We start from the raw sequence: 16,099 nt of genomic DNA on the forward strand, positions 1-16,099 counted from the left end.
AAGGATGTGCAGCTATGACATACAACTATCTACTGGGGCTTTGGGGGGGGGGATAATAGTTCTGCTTCCTACATGTGAGTATCAAGTACCAATTCTACCAGAATGTGATGCAAGGGCACCGAGGATGCAGAAATATCATTATCCTTAGTAATGGTATTGTGAGAAGTGTTAGGCTGGACTCCTGCAGGAGAGGAACCCCGACCACAGAGGAACCTCCAAAGGAACCCAGAGGCCAGGCTGGTGGGGATGGAGGAGTGGGGACAGTGATGAAATCATGGGGGAGTACACAGGGCGGCCTAGGACACTGCCTAATTTGCATCTAGTTGCATCAAAATTAACTGTAGCCCCCTCCTAAACATGTTGGGGAGGGGACAAAAGGATAATGGCAATCTGCTATGTTTGAGAAATAACACATTTGAATTCTCTACCCAGGAGAATGGAGTACAAAACACGCAGATTATTGATTGAGAAGCAGTTAATAATATCATACTTCCCGGCCCCGCAGCTGTTTCCCCAACACTTGTCTCAGCCATCACCAAGGTGCGTTTCTTAGGACTTAGTCTTAGGCCCTCTGTTTTCATTCCTCCTTGCCCACTTCCAAGAGCTCTTTCCATTTACGGAATTTCATCTGACTCCCTACTCCCTAGAGAGCCCGCTCATCTCGCCTCCTCCTCAGTCCCGTGGGTACAGGTACTTCTTTCCCGATTAATTTCACCCATGCACTACTCCATTAATATCTCAAACATGTTCCATTCAGACCTTTAAATGTCTACTCCTCTGTCAATGTTCTCAGTCTTCTTCATCTGGGAGCCTTGCGTGGTCCAACAAGATTGTGAACTCATTGAAAGTGGAGATTTACTATTCTCAAGAAAGCTGGGTTCAGAGAAGAAGAGACCACGTATGTGAAAGTGTATTTGTCATTGAATGGTAGAATGATGCCTCTCCTATCCAGGACTGAGGCATTTGGAAACCTCACATTTTGGGGGACACAACTAACAGAAAATAAGCTGAGAAAAAGTACCTAGAGAATCTGAGAAACCCCAATAAGTGTCATAGTATCCAAAGACGAATGCTCATAAATGTTTCACATGCGATGCCTAATCTGAGGTGTAAAAATTCTGCTCACTTGTTATAGAAATCTAACAAATTTGAGTGCTTGGTTTCCATAGTAGATTAGAAGCAGCAAAAGGGTTACTATAAGTAGGTATAAAATAAGAGGGTTAATATGGCTGTATACAAAGACCCAACATCTAAACAAAGGGCAGGAAAAAAAATCAGAAGCCAACATGAGATTTCAAAAGAGCAATTTTGGGTGATTTAGTGTAGGGACAAATAGTCTTCTATTTTTTGATTGATTCTGGCATAATGGCTATAATAAAATTCAGTATAATAATTTATTTTCATACTAATGAACACATTTTCAATGGAATTTAAAGACAAATAGCTTCTAAGGTAAGTAGCAAAACAGATTTTAGTCGTGAAAAAAATCATATCCAAAGGTTGTTGATTTACTGATTTATTTAAGTTGTACAACTGAAAATGATAACCTTCAGCCATCCAGAAATCTACCTGTTTAGATTGACTTATCCCCCAAAGATTCTAGATAACTGAAATTCTGCTGTTTAATTATTAACTTAGTTTGAGCTTAATAAATGCTATTGATTATTACCTAAATGACTAATGTAAAACAAACTTTCATTATATCTAGCTAGTCCAACCTTTGGGAAAGAATGTTATATATGAGAAATTTTATCTTTAATTGTGACAGGGTCATAGGTTGCATAGATAAAGGGAAACCCAGTGACATACTTTAACCTAGTTTTATAAAATTTCCCAATCTCTCCTCCTATTTATATTCATAATGACAACCTGGCAAGTATGGAACCTCTGCAGAGTGAACGAGAAACTTATTTTGAATGTCTTAACCAAAGAGTAGTGATCAATCTGGTGGTTTTACTGAATAACATCCTTGTAGACTATGTGGTTGTGGGTGTGAAGTTGTTAAATGATCAAGTCCTTGGAAGTGGATCAATGATCACAGGCAGGATGCCTGTCAGAGTGTGTTTCTGGGCAGTGAAGGAGCTTTTCCAGCTCAATCTGGTGGTTACTCTCTTTGCTGAGCCACTACCCACCATGACAGTAGGCAGCAGAGTGGAGGCAGACAGCGAGCAGGACTCTAACATGGCACGACCACCCAGAGACGGCATTCGCACCCAACACAGGACTGGTGGTGGGCCACCAGACCTCATGGCTGAGGGGCACCCTCCTTCACCCAGAGCCAGTGAAGACTGCTCTTCAAAGCTGGTCTTTGCCTGGCCTAAGAATTACCATTTGCAATAAAGCCTCTGATACAGAGCAGTAACTGTCCCAGGGCAATTTTACAAAGACAGGGATAGTGTGAGACAAACAGAGAAGGGTTGAGGGACGTGGGAAGCACAGGAAAGGTAAACACAGACACTTTTCTTAAGCATCCCTGGTGTTGTGAGCTGAATTGTGTCCTTCCACCCCAGAACTCATATGTTGAAGTGTTGACTTCCGCAGAATGTGGCCTTATTTGGAAACTGGGTCATACTGGAGTAGAGTGGGCCTCTAATTTGATGACTGATGTCCTTATAACAAGGGGAAATTTGGACCCAAAGACAGAGGCACATGGGAGAGCCATGTCATGAGGAAAACAGAGATCAGAGTGAGGCGTCTACAAGCCAGGGAACGCCCAAGATTGCCAGCAAACCACCAGAAGCCAGGAGAGAGACATGGAACAGATTTCCCCTCACAACCTTCAGAGGGAACCAACCCTGCTGACACCTAGTTCTTGGACTTCTAGCCTCCAGAACCGTGAGGCAATAAATTTCTGTTGTTTAAGCCACCCAGTTGGTGGCGCTCTGTTATGGCAGAACTAGCAAACTCATACACCCATTTAATCCTTATATAGAATTAAAAAGTAACTACCAGAACACCACTGTATAGTATTTGTAATTATTGTATTCAGAATGGATGGATAGACAGATGGAGAGAAGGAAAAAGAAATAGGTAGGTAGGTTTTAGTGAATTTTAATTGTTTTATTTTTACACATATATGTCTATCCATCTACCCAATTGCCCTCCATAATTTAGTTAACTAGATAGAAAGCTGTCCCTCAGTCTTATTCCACGCAGTGGGGTCAGTCATTCTCAGCTTCTTGCTGTTGCTATAGTATGTTCTAAGCACTATTGGCGATATCTGCATTCAAGATTCTGTTGCCCAGGGGCCCAGACCAATTAAATGGTGCCTCATGTGGAGTGGCACTTCAGCCATGCTCCTGCTGGGAGTGCCACAAGTCAGATGCAGGAAATTAAACTACTATCTCTTGAGCAACTACTATGTACAGGGCTCAGTGTGAGGCCTTTAGGGATAATACATACATTAATAATTAACTATTAAGCTGGACATTAACAGGAATACATATATCATTTTTTGCAGCTTTTCATTAATAATACCTTGGATAGAAAAAAGACCCTGGATTATAGAGCCAAATCACAGGACTCCTTTGAAGTTTTATGCCTCCAAGCTCTGGTAAAGACTAACTATGGCACTTCCCTTTTCCTCATAAAGGGGTCCATTCTTTAGGGGTCCCTACTTCCTGGACATTCACAGAGTGAAGCCCTGCCACCTAGAAACATACGGTCGATATAGTCAAGGATAATTTATTATTGTATGATTATAATACATCATTTACATATACCTCTTCTATTTATAAAGGGCAATTTTCTCATAATCTCTAAAATGTGCACTACTTGTTTCCATATATATTGTGGAAGAATATTTATTTGTGTATTTAGAGATAATTTTATTTTGAAATAGTCAATAAGTTTTTTCCTAATTTGCTTCTATTTTTTCAATGACTTGCTGCAAGACATTTTAGGAAACACTTTGAATGCCATATATACTCTCCTGTGTTCAAGAAGCCCACAGGTAATAAAAGGTTCCCACATAGGCTGTTTTGACCTTATCAGATAAAAGGGACTCATCTCTCTGCTCCAGAGTGGCACTCTGAAGACTGGCTTTTTAAACAGCATCATTTAACTACAATTAGCAGTGGCTTCCTGATTTATACGCCAATGAAATCATTTCAGGAAATAATTTCTGTTAGAGATGGGATGGGAAGAGATGCCAAATAGCAATCATAAAGTCAGTGAGCAAATATTATTAAGATTCTGATGGAAAGATTATCAAATCTGAATCCTTTCATTAGACGGCAGGATTTTGTTATAAATGGGTTACCATAGAATGTTTTCAAATTAATGAGAGCCCCTTATTTGAATATATTTGGAATTAGCTTTATATAAACTGAAAACTTAACCTGTGGCACCTGTAAGTTACAGTTCTGCATTTTTTCAACAAGTTCAATCTAGCTTACTGTACATTTATAGAACATATTTGAGATGGACATAGAGTGGCTCATATGAACACAGTGACTATTTTTGCCTTGGAAAAAGGTAGAGAATATTTGGAGACATCTAAAATCATGAAAATTAAAGACTCTGGCTTGGGATATAATAATATTAGAGAGAATAATATATATTCTCTCGTCTTTTGAAAAGCCTTCTCTTGCAATCATTTATTCTCATCTGTAAATGTCTTCATCCATTGCAAAAATGTTTATTGTTCATTTAACAGGGATTCAAGGTCAAATGCCCATAGTAGCCAGGAAATCTTACACCCAGAAAAGGTGGCGGACGAGTCAAAGAAATATGACAGCTGACAGTAAGTGTTGGGAGTAATAGGGAATAGAGAGGGCTGTAGAGAGCTGGAGATTCTCAAAGCTGCCTCTAGTTGCAGGTCGTTACCAAGCAGGAATGTTCCCCGGGGTGGTGTCCTGATTTTAATGTCAAATTTTTACAAACAGGTTGGTTCAGTACAGACTGTGGGTCGTGGTTTATATCCTCTAATTAAGGCCTGGCACTCATTCTTTATAGCGTTGAAAGATTATTCCTTGCCCTCAAGAAGGATACAATCATTGAGTAAAGTCTGATAAGAGAGGTAGGCAGGATTCTATGGAAACAGAAAAAGGAATCTTTATCTGTCCTGAATGGGCTGGGGGGTGCAGGGGATGGGTGAAGGAGGTTGGTAAAGGAATGCTTCTGGAGGATAACCAACCTTATCTTGAATGATGATTGGTGGTGGCCAGACATGGCAGGGCCACTGAGGTACCCTAGGTGGAGAGCAGAACAGAAGCCAAGCCATGCAGATGCATGAACAAGAGTGTGGAAGCAGTGACTGTGGTTCTCTGTGCCTGGAGGACAGGTGAGATGGTGAGAGATGTAAGCTGCGGCTGGAGAGAAGGCAGATCATGAAAGACAGGGTAGATCCACTTGACGGCATTTGAACTGAGCTGAAAGATTTAAAATGTTGCCATTCTTACTTATTCGTATTTTATTCGAGGTCAAAAGAATGATCCTCTAGTTGTGGAATTTTATGAACCAGCAAGCTGGTTGGGATGTTTATTTTTGAAAAATGATATAGAAGATAAACTGTTGATTTATTTATTATCATAATTATGGTGTACTGTATCTCTTTCTAGTTTTATTGAGTTTTAATTGACATAAAATAAACTTCACGTTTGATTAAAATTATAAACTTTACAGTTGGATTAGTTTTGACATATGTATATGTCAGTGAAACTGTCACTTCATGCAAAACAGTGAAAATATAAATCCTTCACAAAAGTGTCTTCTGGCCCCTTTGTAATTACTCCCTCCCACTTCTCACTGCCCCATCCCTGTTCCTAGGCCATCATTGTCTGTTTTCTGTTACTATACATTAGTTTGCATTTAATAGAATTTTACATGAATGGAATCCTATAGTATGTCCTCTTTATTGCCTGGCTTCTTTCACCCAGCATATCTATTTTGAGATTTATCCTTGTTGTTTTGAGCATCAAATAGTTTCTAAGAGTATATGAGAGTTCCAGTCTTTAAATTTTTATCCATTCTGGTAGGTGTAGTGATGTATCATTGTGGCTTATTTCGCATTTCACTAATGACTAACGATGTTGAATCGTTTTTTACGTCCTTATTTTACATCCATATATCTTCTTTGGTGAAGTATCTGTTCAAATTTCTTGTCAATTTTTACACTGAACTGTTTGTCTTGTTGTGTTGTATGAGTTCTTTAAACAGTATACTCTAGTTATAACGCCTCTGTCGGAGATCTGTTTCACAACTATTTCTTCCAGTCTGTGGTTTGCCTGTTCCTTTTTGTAACAGTACCTTTGAAAGAGCAAAATTTTAAAATTTGATGAAGTCCAATGTATTGATTTCTTCTTTTATATTTCACACTTTGGTTGTTAATAAATCTTTGTGAAACCCTAGGTCACTGAGATTTTCTCATATATTTTATTCTAGAAGTTTTATTGTTTTAGCTGTTATATTTAGGTCCAAGATCCATTATGAATTAATTTTTGTGTATGTTAATGTCACTTGGAATTGATTCTGCGTTTCATACTTCTGGCATATGTGTATGTATTTTTGTAAAGAACATATAAACTGGTCAAGTGAAGAGGGCAAATAAACTGGAATTGGAAAGTCTGGATTTGAATCCTGACTTCTTTCAAGTAGCTCCCTGACTTTAGGCAACATCTCTGAGTGGAGTTTCTGGGGCGTGACCATTTGGAGTCATACACCTTTTCAAGCCAAAATCACTTTGTAAGAAAACATTCTTTGGCCACCAGACTGATTTTCTGAGACTCAAGACTGTAAGTTTGAGATACAAAGTTAACTGATGAAACTTCACAATAGAGCATTGTGAATTTTTAGATCTGATGTATGTTTAAAATATAAGTGTTGTGATGAATTTTACATATGTTGTTTTACAGGATTAGTGTTACTTTTGCATGGAGTGCCCCAGACCTTAGTTGTCTGGCCTCCCTCTGTGTTGATGAGTAGCCCTCTCCTAAAACCTGGTCCTGCCCTTGGTTGCCAGGCACTGCAGGGAGGAGGCAGGATGATGGCCTGGTGGGTCTGTAAGAAGATCCCAAGAGCCAGCTCACCAGGATGGCTGGAGGCAACAGGACACAGCCAGCTCATGCTGCTGTTCCTGCCGTGACCTTCTCCTAAAGTCCCGTCCTTCTCCGGGACAGATAAAAATAACTGGACTCTTTGAGAACCTGTAGTTGTTGGGAAATTCTGCTTCCCCATATCTACATTACCCCTTTCTCCTCCATCGGGATGCACTGAAACTGGTCTAGAATCCATTTCTTCCCCCTTTATCTAGGGTTTCTTCCCCATCTTGCAGTTGGGTCCTGGGAGGCCAGGAGGCGGAATGAAAGCTAGGTTGTGGTTTTATACGTACTCTGTAAATTCTCTATCTCTGTAATATAAATGATCCACGACCTAGAGATAATCTATTTTAAAATTAGTCTTTCGTCAAATCAATACAGGTCAGTCAACTGATCACTTTGGGTTTCAGAATTCTTCCACGAGGGCTTTATACTAGGTAGTCTCTCAGGCTCCTCTTAGCTCCAAACTCTCCACATTTGTAAATATCAATTTATGGAGGCATAACATTTATCACTGCTCACAGCTCAGGGCTTAGTTGTTATTTCTTTTTTCCTCCTCACCCTTCCTATGTAATGGAAACATTTGCCATGGAAATTAACCAATTTTAGGAATGTTGATTGAATTTTCTTAATTTGTCAGGACATGATCTGTGATGTATGTTCTTGGTTGTTTAAATTTCTCAGGAAATTTCAGTTGGCACTGTGTTATTATCATTGTTATATACAGGTTATTATATTATTTCTATTTCGAATTACCCATGTTTAGTATTTCCTGTCTTCTTTTTTTTTTTTTTATTTTTTTATTTTTTTTTTTTAATTTTTTGTTTATTGCAGTAACATTGGTTTATAACATTGTAAAAATTTCATGTGAACATCATTGTACTTCTATTTCTGCATAGATTACATCATGTTCACCACCAAAATACTAATTACAACCCATCATCACACACACATGTACCCAATTATCCCTTTTCACCCTCCTCCTCCCCTTCCCCTCTGGTAACCACCAATCCAATCTCTGTCCCTATGTGTTTGTTTATTGTTGTTATTATCTACTACTTAATGAAGGAAATCATACGGTATTTGACCTTCTCCCTCTGACTTATTTCACTTTGCATCATGCCCTCAATGTCCATCCATGTTGTCACAAATGGCTGGATTTCATCGTTTCTTATGGCTGAGTAGTATTCCATTGTGTATATATACCACAGCTTTTTTATCCATTCGTCCCTTGATGGGCACTTAGGTTGTTCCCAACTCTTGGCTATCGTGAATAAGGCTGCAATGAACACAGGGGTGCATGTACCTTTGCAAATTGGTGTTTTCAAGTTCTTTGGATAAATACCCAACAGTGGAATAGCTGGATCATATGGTAGTTCTATCCTTGATTTTTTGAGGAATCTCCATACTGTTTTCCATAGTGGCTGCACCAGTTTGCACTCCCACCAGCAGTGTATGAGAGTTCCCTTCTCTCCACAACCTCTCCAACACATATTGTTTCCTGTCTTGTTAATTATAGCCATTCTGACGGGGCGTGAGGTGATATCTCATTGTAGTTTTGATTTGCATTTCCTGATAGTGATTTTGAACATCTTTTTCATGTGTCTGTTGGCCATCTGTATATCTTCTTTGGAGAAATGTCTGTTCAGGTCTTTTGCCCATTTTTTAATTGGGTTGGTAGTTTTTTGTTGTTGAGATGCATGAGTTCTTTATATATTTTGGGAGATTAAGCCCTTATCAGATGTATGGTTTGTAAATATCTTCTCCCAATTGTTAGGTTGTCTTTTCGTTTTGTTGATGGTTTCCTTTGCTGTGCAGAAGCTTTTTAGTTTGATGTAGTCCCATTTGTTTATTTTTTCTATTGTTTCTCTTGCCCGGTCAGATGTGGTGTTTGAAAACACGTTGCTAAGACTGATGTCGAAGAGCGCATTGCCTATGTTTTCTTCTAGAACTTTCACAGTTTCAGGTCTTACATTCAAGTCTTTAATCCATTTGGAGTTAATTTTTGTGTATGGTGTAAGGTAAGAGTCTACTTTCATTTTTTTGCATATGGCTATCCAGTTTTCCCAACACCATTTGTTGAAGAGACTTTCTTTTCCCCATTGTATGTTCTTGGCTCCTTTGTCAAAGATTAGCTGTCCATAGATGTGTGGGTTTATTTCTGGGCTTTCGATTCTATTCCATTGATCTGTGTGTCTGTTTTTGTGCCAGTACCATGCTGTTTTGGTTACTATAGCTTTGTAGTATATTTTGAAATCAGGGAGTGTGATACCTCCAGCTTTGTTCTTTTTTCTCAGGATTCCTTTAGCTATTCGGGGTCTTTTGTTGTTCCATATAAATTTTTAGGATTCTTTGTTCTATTTCTGTGAAAATGTTGTTGGAACTTTGATAGGGATTGCATTGAATCTATAGATGGCTTTAGGAAGTATGGACATCTTAACTATGTTAATTCTTCCAATCCAAGAGCAGGAATATCTTTCCATTTTCTTTGTGTCTTCTTCAATTTCTTTCAGAAATGTTTTATAGTTTTAGTGTACAGATCTTTCACCTCTTTGGTTAAGTTTATTTCTAGGTATTTTATTCTTTTTGTTGCAATTGTAAATGGGATGGTATTCTGAATTTCTCTTTCTGCTACTTCGTTGTTAGTGTACAGAAATGCAACTGATTTTTGTATGTTGATTTTGTATCCTGCAACTTTACCATATTCGTTTATTACTTCTAAAAGTTTTCTGGTGGATTCTTTAGGTTTTCTATATATAAAATCATGTCATCTGCAAATAGTGACAGTTTCACTTCTTCCTTTCCAATTTGGATCCCTTTATTTCTTTCTCTTGCCTGATTGCTCTGGCTAGGACTCCAATACTATGTTAAATAGGAGTGGTGACAGTGGGCATCCTTGTCTGGTTCCTGTTCTTAGAGGGATAGCTCAGTTTTTCACCATTGAGGATGCAGATATTAGCTGTGGGTTTCTCATATATGGTCTTTATTATGTTGAGTACTTTCCTTCTATACCCATTTTATTCAGAGTTTTTATCATAAATGGATGCTGTATCTTGTCAAATGCTTTCTCTGCATCTATTGAGATGATCATGTGATTTTTGTTCTTCATTTTATTAATGTGGTGTATTACGTTGATTGATTTGCGAATGTTAAACCATCCCTGCATACCTGGAATAAATCCCACTTGATCATGGTGTATAATCTTTTAACGTATTGTTGTATGATTGCGTTTAATGCTAGTATTTTGTTGAGGATTTTCGCATCGATGTTCATCAGTGATATTGGCCTGTAATTTTCCTTTTTTGTGTTGTCCTTGTCTGGTTTTGGTATCAGGGTAATGTCAGCTTAGTAGAATGAGTTAGGAGCTTCCCCTCCTCAATTTTTTGGAAGAGTTTGAGAAGGATAGGTATTAAGTCTTCTTTGAATGTTTGGTAGAATTCACCAGGGAAGCCGTCTGGTCCTGGACTTTTATTTTTGGGAGGTTTTTGATTACTGATTCGATCTCTTACTGGTGATTGGTCTATTCAAATTCTCTACTTCTTCTTGATCCAGTTTTGGAAGGTTGTATGATTCTAAGAATTTATCCATTTCTTCCAGATTGTTGAATTAGTTGGCATATAGTTTTTCATAGTATTCTCTTATAATCTTTGGTATTTCTGAGTGTCTGTTGTAACTCTCCTCTTTCATTTCTGATTTTACTTATTTGTGCCTTCTCTCTTTTCTTGGTGAGTCTAGCTAAAGGTTTGTCTATTTTGTTGATCTTTTCAAAGAACCAGCTCTTGGTTTTATTAATTTTTTCTATTGTTTTTGGTCTCTATTTCATTTATTTCTGCTCTGATTTTTATTATTTCCCTTCTTCTACTGATTTTGGGCTTTGTTTGTTCTTCCTTTTCCAGTTCCTTTAGGTGCATTGTTAGATTGTTTATTTGAGATTTTTCTTTTTGTTGAGATAGGCCTGTATTGCTATAAACTTCCCTCTTAGAACCGCTTTTGCTGTATCCCATAAATTCTGGCATGTCGTATTTTCATTTTCATTTGTCTCCAGGTATTTTTTGATTTCTTCTTTGATTTCTTCATTAACCCAGTCGTTGTTCAGTAGCATTTTGTTTAATCTCCATGTATTTGTGGCTTTTCTGATTTTCTTCCTATAGTTGATTTCTAGTTTCATACCTTTGTGGTCAGAAAAGATGCTTGGTATTATTTCAATCTTCTTAAATTTATGGAGACTTGTTTTGTGGCCTAATATGTGATCAATCCTGGAGAACGTTCCATGTGCATTTGAAAAGAACGTGTATTCTTCGGTTTTTGGATGGAATGCTCTGTATATATCTACTAGGTCCATCTGTTCTAGTGTGTCGTTTAAGGCCAATGTTTCCTTGTTGATCTTCTGTTTGGATGATCTATCCGTTGGTGTAAGTGAGTGTTAAAGTCCCTACTATTATTGTGTTACTGTCTATTTCTGTTTTTATGTCTGTTAATAATTGCTTTTATATATTTAGGTGCACCTACATTGGTGCGTAGATATTTACAAGTGTTATATCCTCTTGTTGGATTGTTCCCTTGAGCATTATGTAATGCCCTTCTTTGTCTCGTTTACAGTTTTTGTTTTAAAGTCTATTTTGTCTGATATGAGTACTGCTACCCCACAGCTTTCTTTTCATTGCCATTTGCGTGGAGTATCTTTTCCATCCCTTCACTTTCAGTTTGTGAGTGTCTTTAGGTCTGAAGTGTGTCTCTTGTATGCAGCATATATATGGGTCTTGTTTTTATCCAGTCAGCCACCCTATGCCTTTTAATTGGAGCATTTAGTCCATTGACGTTTAAAGTAGCTATTGATAAGTATGTACTTACTGCCATTTTTTAACTTTTTTTTTTTTTCTCAGTGTTTTAGTAGTCCTTCTCTGTTCCTTACTTCTTCTATACAGAATTGATGGTCACTTTAGTTTGACCTCTGTCTGAAAGCTGTACTCTTTAACTACCCTCCTCCCTCCTTTTATGTTTTTGATATCATATCCAACCTCTTTTTTGTGCATTTGTATCCATTACGTTCTAATCGTGGAAATAGATAATTTTTCCTATTTGTGGTCTTCTCTTTCCCCTTAAATCAGTCCCTTTAACATTTCTTGTAACACTGGTTTCTTGGTGACAAACTCCTTTAATTTTTGCTTATCTGGGAAAATTTTGATCTCTCCTTCCATTTTGAACGATAACCTTGCTGGGTAGAGTATTCTTGGCTGTAAGTTTTTTCCTTTTAGCACTTTAAATATATCATGCCATTCTCTTCTAGCCTGTAAGGTTTCTGCTGAGAAGTCAGCTGATAACCTTATGGGGTTTCCTTTGTATGTAACTTGACATTCTCTTATGCTTTTAGGATTCTCTCTTTATCTTTAATTCTGGACATTTTGATTATGATGTGTCTTGGTGTGGCCTCTTGGGTTTATCTTGTTTGGGGCTCTCTGTGCCTCCTGTACCTGGATGTCTGTTTCCTTCCTTAGGTTAGGGAAGTTTTCATCTATTATTTCTTGAAATAGATTCTCTGCCCCCCTTGTCTCGCTCTTCTCCTTCCGGGGACACCTATAACACGGATGTTGAGTGCGCTTGATGTTGTCCCAGAGGTCCCTTAGACTGTCCTCACTCTTTTTAATTCTTTCTCTTTTACCTGTTCACCTTGGGTAGTTTCTTCTAGTCTTTCTTCCAGCTCACAGATCCGTTCTTCTGTATCCTCTACTCTGCTTTTGAGTCCTCTAATGAGTTTTCATTTCCAGTATTGTATTCTTCATTTCTGATTGGTTCTTTTTATATCTTCCATTTCTTTGTTGACATTCTCACTGAGTCCATCTATTCTTCTCCCCAGATCAGTGAGCATCTCTAACACTCTTAGTTTGAACTCTCTGTCGGGTAGGTTGCTCATTTCTGTTTCACTAAGTTCCTTTTCTGGGGTTTGTCCTGTTCCCTTACTTGGAATGTATTCTTTTGCCTCTTCATTTTGCCTCTTTCCTGTGCTTGTGTCTACGTATTAGTAGGTCAGCCAGCTCGTCTCCTGCTCTTGGATAGGTGACCTTATGTAAGTGATGGCTTAGAGGCTTCCAGTGTGCTTCCCTCAGTTCTCAATGTTCCAGGGTGACCCCTATGTGGGCTACGCGTGGTATCCTTCTGCTGTGGCCTGTTTGTTCTCCCTGTAGGCGCCCAGGGAGGCTGAGTTATGCTCCTGGCCAGCTGTTGTAATGCTCAGCTGCTTGTAGTTGTTGTGGGCCCTTCAGTCTCTTTATCAGCTGTGGGGAGCCCCAGCACAGTTGGCTGCAAGTTCTAATACCACATTTGTGTTGCAGTATTTCTTTTAAGTGAGTAGGCCCCCACCGTGGCAGGTTGTTAGGCTCAGGGCCTTACAATTGCTGTAAGCCTCTAGCCTATTAGGTCTCTTGTCAGCTCTCTGAGGATTGCAGCTGGGTGGGGCTGGCCTCAGGCACAGGAGCACCCAATCATTTCAGGCTTTGGAAGGTGGGGCAAACCCCCTATGTGGGTCTTTGAGAAGCACAAGTCTTCTGTGGCTGAGAAGCCCTGCCGCCCACAGGTCCACACACACAGTCAACACAGTCCTGCCCCGTGTCCTCGCCCCGACCTCCCCAAGTGGACCCAGTCTCTCCACGGCGGGAGCCCCACACACTCTGCCACCGCCCCACACTCTCCACCCGCTCCTTGTGCACACCCTGCCCGCTCCAAGTCAGCTCAGTTGCCAGGCTGCAGAGAATCCAGTCAGCAATCCCATGCAGGCCCACACGTTGCCTGAGGGCTTGTTGTTGCGGGGGCTAGTCTCTAGGTGGGCTGCCTGCCCTGGCTGAGCTGGATTAAATCGGTGCTCTAGCGGGTGGAGCAGACCCTGGGCTAGCAGGTCTCAGGGAGAACTCCAATGGCGTCTGTGTCAGCACACTCACACCAGGCTTAAACAATGGCCGCTTGTAATGTCCCAGTCCTGGAGAGGTCTCACCCTCACCGAGATGCACTCAGGGCCTATTAGGTGAGTCTCTTTGTCACCAAGCACTGTGCACCTTTCTTTCTGGTGATTTTAGGATGCTTTCTGAACGGGTGAGTTTGTGTAAGGGCCCTTTAAGAGCCAGGTTTAGTTTCTTTGTGAACCGGGTTTTCTGGGGTGCTACCCAATGCTTTAGTAGCAGGCAAAGTCAGATATTATGCTGCTGGTCTCAATTGTGCTGGGTCCACAAATGCCCACAGCGGGCGCCCTGGCTCAGGACCCCGCCTCCAGGGAGGCTGCGTCCTGTGAGCTGCTCCCGGCCGTGAAGCTGGCAGCTTGTGAAGGCGGCAAGCCTCTCCAGAGAAGGGAGTCTCTGCCTCTTCTACCCCAGTTAGGATTGTCCGTTGTTGCAGGAGTTCCTCTTATCCAGTTTTCAGTTCTGTCTCAGGGGTAATTTTTCCACGAGTAGTTGTAAATTGGCTGTGTCCACGGGAGGAGGTGAGTTCAGAGTCTGCCTACGCCGCCATCTTGACTCCGCCCCCCTCCTGTCTTCTTATATAAAGAAAATTTGCTGTGAGAAGAGACAGGATTTAGAAGTCAATTGGGTGGCAACCATCCACTGGCTCCAGAAATTGGTGGAAACATTTGTTTTCCAAAATGTGTAACCATATAAATGCTCTTGAAAGTTGACCTTTTTATTTTAATTTAATTTAATTTAATTAATTAATTTATTTCTTGTGAGGAAGACCAGCCCTGTGCTAACATCTGCCAATCCTCCTCTTTTTTTGCTGAGGAAGACCGGCCCTGGGCTAACATCTGTGCCCTTCTTCCTCCACTTTATATGGGATGCTGCCACAGCATGGCTTGCCAAGAGATGCGTCGGTGCGTGCCCAGGATCTGAACCGGCGAACCCTAGGCCGCCGAAGCGGAGCGCATGCACTTAAGCACTTGCGCCACCGGGCCGGCCCCGAAAGCTGAACTTTTTAATACACAGTGATCATTTTTTTCCTTTTCTATATGTTTTATTTTCCCTGGAATTAACAATTATCCTATTTTTGTTTGCTAACTTTTTCTATGTATTTGTTAGTTATTTAACCTCAGACTCTCCTTTAGTTATATAAATCTCCTCTCAGTATGTTCAAACACTTTAGATGTTTTATCTTCTCTCAATTGTATCTTCTCGAGTAAATCTCTCTCACAGCTTTCTGACCTGCCTAAGTCTGGACTGATTTTTTTCTTAGTCTTACTGTACCATGTTGTCTTGGGATCTGCTTTCACCATCATCCCGGTGACTATCTTTGCCTCCCCCCACCGTCCTGAATCTTTTGTTTCCTGGATTCTGTGTCTTCTTTTTCTTTCTTCTCCCTTGATATGGTGTTGCACATCCTCTTTTAGCTTCGATAAATGGCAAACATGGGAGGTAACCTTTGAGAGCTTGATATTTATTCTATCTTAACACTTAATTGATAATTGTTCTGGGTATAAAATTTTAGTTTAGAGAAAAACTTTTTTTCAGAATTTTGAAGATATTAATCTATTATCTTCTGTCTTCCAGTGTTGCTGTTGGGAAATCTCTTCTAATATTTTTACATCATTTTTCTTCCTTTTTATAAAAATCATTTTCGTTTTTTTCTCCTTGGAAGCTTGTTTTTATGCAGTTTTGCTCCACTTTTATATATTCTGCTGGGCACTTGGTGGGTCTTTCTATCTGCTAATTCATATCTTTCTGTTCTCAGAAATTTCTTGAATTATTTCTTTAATTTTTTCTTCCCTTCCCTTTTCTCTTGTCCCTTTTTCTAGAAGTCCAAATATCTGGATGTTCTCTAGTTATCTTATTTTCTTGCTATTTTTCATCTAGCTCTTTGTCTGCCTTACTTTCTGTAATACTTTATCAATCTTATTTTCTAAACTTTCTATTGAATTTTTTAAATTTCTGAAATGATCTATTGTATATTACTCTAACAATATTTTTATGAATATTCATGTTTCATGGATATGATATCTTTCCTTCTTTCTTTATATTAATGTTACCTTTATTTTCTTTTTCTAAATCTTTTCTTCCCTCTGTCTTACCTCTATGCCTCACTTTTTT

This window comes from Ceratotherium simum, chromosome 31 (assembly GCF_057802395.1).
Source record: "Ceratotherium simum simum isolate JZ-2026a chromosome 31, ASM5780239v1, whole genome shotgun sequence".
NCBI classification, from domain to species: Eukaryota; Metazoa; Chordata; class Mammalia; order Perissodactyla; family Rhinocerotidae; genus Ceratotherium; species Ceratotherium simum.